Genomic DNA, 2,869 nt, shown 5'->3' with positions numbered 1-2,869 from the left:
CACAATCAAACTATGCTTACCATTTTCAAGCAGAAGAAAAGTAGGCTATAAAATTTCAGTATGGAGGGCCGGCCCCGTGGCTCACTCGGAGAGTGCGGTGCTGACAACACCAAGGCCACGGGTTTGGATCCTATATAGGGATGGCCGGTTTGCTCACTGGGTGAGCGTGGTGCTGACAACACCAAGTCAAGGGTTAAGATCCCTTTACCGGTCATCTTTAAGAAAAAAAAAAAAAATTTCAGTACGGAATTGACAATTATATAAAATAACATCAGATCTGAAAAAGAAACAAATTGAAATCCTAGAACTGAAAAATTTGTAAACTAAATTAAGAATTCAATGAGAAAATTTAACAAGATACTGGGTAGTTGAAGAGATAGTGAACTGAAAATAGGTCTGAAGAAACTCTCCAAAATGCAGTATACCAGCAACTAGACAGTGGAAAAAAATGTAAAAGACAGAATTCCATGAGAAATTATAAGAGTGAAATCTAGAAGGAGAAGAGAGAGAGAATGGACGCAGGCTATGTTTGTGGAGATTTTGGCTTAGAATTTTCCAAAACTGATGAAAAATATCAATCTTCAGATTTAGAAATACCAATAATTCATAACCAACTAAAATAAAGGCAAAATGAAGACATTTTTAGATACACGAAAAACGGAAAGTGTTCATCATTAAGAGACCTGAAACCAAAGAAATTTGTAAATGATGTTTTTCAGAGAAAAGGAAAATAACTGGGGAAAATCAAGTCAAAAAATACAAAAAGAATAAAGAACAAAGAAAGCTGCAAACATGTGTATAAATCCCAAAAAACATTGCACGAAAAATAATGTGTAGGTTGGGAAAAATGTAAATGGAGCCAAGTATTCTAAAGTCCTTGCATTACCCTGGAGGAGAGTAAAATTATCCATTAATAATAGATTTTGATGAGTTGATGCATTTTGTAGTTTCTAGAATAAATACTAAAAGAATAAGGGAAGAACTAACACTTCCAACTAAAAGACAAAGGAAAAAATTAATGATTAAAAAAAATCAGAAATCAAGAAGGCTGGAAGTTGTGAGTCCTCAGGACTTGAGGATACTTGCCACACGTTCTCTATTGAGGACCTGGGGCCACCAAGGTCTCCAGCTGTCATAATTGATATCAAACCAATTTGCTGGAAAAAGCAGGCATTCAAAGAATCCCTGTTTTGCTCTCTAAAACTCGTAGGTACTATGAGGATAATGGGAATGTCCCTGTTATTTGTGAATTACTTCAACAGATTTGCTACAATAAGCATATCACCACTCGAGATAGTCATTTCTCATATCCTGAAAAAGAAACAAATATAGAGACTTTTTAGGAGACCCTTGCAATGATTCTCCTTTTTTTAATCTATCAGGAATGGAAGATAAAAATAAAAGCTAGTAATAGAAGCAAACTAGGTTATTCCTGAAGAAATTAAAGATTTAATGGCAAAGACTGACATGAAGAGGTAACAAAGTCTGGTGGCAGGATTCTTCACCAAATGCTTTGTTACATTCATAGAAGTATCAAGGAAGTTAAAGATAACCAGCAAATAAAATCAAGCATATTGGTTATTAAGGTTGCAGAAGACTGTACACTGAAATCCATAAACTTCATAGATGTGATCTTTGTAGAAACAGATTGCTTTTATCGACGCCTGTACTTTAGGCTCTGATTTGAGCATCTTCGAACAGGCTTGTGAAATTACAAAACAATGAACTCCAAAAAGCTGCCCCTGATGCTTTCTATTCTGCAGTACTTATTCTAGGTTTTTCTTGATGATCAGGATCAAAGATCCCAATTAATCTTTCACCATCAATTTATGTTGACTACAGGTTACTTGCTTCTGTCATCGAAATCTCCTTGAAATCTGTTGTCTGTGTTTTGTGTAGGTCAATATTCTGCAATTTCAGCTCTATTTGCATTATATGTGAGTTGGCCTTTAAAATTTCACTGCCCCTTGTTCTGAAAACAAAGTAAAAGAAACTAAAGGTGACTGAGAAATGATAAAATATTTATTCTTTTCATTTTCAAGATTATCAATTGAAACACAGTGGAAGATCTTTGACAAGAAATATAAAAATATACACAATTATTTTTAATGTAGCTAATTTCTCAGAAGAAATATTTCCAAAACAATATTCTCCTTGTTAGGTTTGGTTATAGTTTTAGCTCATGGGAGTCAAAGTAAAGTCCTTTTTATGAAGTGACAGATGTGTGAAATTTAGACACGATTTTGGAAAAATCAATGTATACGTTAACTATTAGCTTTGACAAGTTATCTAAATAAAACTCTATTTCACTAGCTTGAAAAACTCAGATATAAACAGGTATTTACTCCTTTGACTGTCACCTATATGTGTTTAGAAAATGTGACACAGATAAAATTTTTCTTCACTGAGTAACTAGAAAATATTCCTTTAGGGCCGGCCCTGTGGCTCACTCGGGAGAGTGCGGCACTGGGAGTGCCAAGGCCACGGGTTCGAATTCTATATAGAGATGACCAGTGTGCTCACTGGCTGAGCATGGTGCAGACCACACCATGCCAATGCGATCCCCTTACCGGTCAAAAAAAAAAAAAAATCCCTTTAAATAATTGAGGAAAGTGAATTCACTAGCCTAGCAGTGATAAGTTTTTCTTCAGAACAATGGTTTTAAAAGCTTATTTGTAGAAATTAAAGCCTGAGTTCTGTTGGGAAATTCCAAAAAAAAAATATTAACTCTCTTTTAACAGTTAACAGTGATCCCCAGATATAACTATTTACATTCCAATTAAAAAATGTATTAGTATTAATGACTCTTCTCTAGAAGCTTTGGAATGCAAATTTCTGTGAATTCAAAAACTATTTTTTGGGCCGGCCC

At 34.6% G+C, this 2,869-nt stretch overlaps 1 pseudogene; it reads left to right on the top strand.

The window, feature by feature from the left end:
- The first annotated feature begins 1,320 nt into the window (after window positions 1-1,320).
- On the top strand, window positions 1,321-2,014 carry LOC103606990 (annotated as a pseudogene).
- Window positions 2,015-2,869: the final 855 nt, after the last annotated feature.

Source organism: Galeopterus variegatus, unplaced genomic scaffold (assembly GCF_000696425.1).
Source record: "Galeopterus variegatus unplaced genomic scaffold, G_variegatus-3.0.2 Scaffold7018, whole genome shotgun sequence".
In the NCBI taxonomy this organism is placed as follows: Eukaryota; Metazoa; Chordata; class Mammalia; order Dermoptera; family Cynocephalidae; genus Galeopterus; species Galeopterus variegatus.
This window is presented reverse-complemented; position numbering and strand designations above follow the sequence as displayed.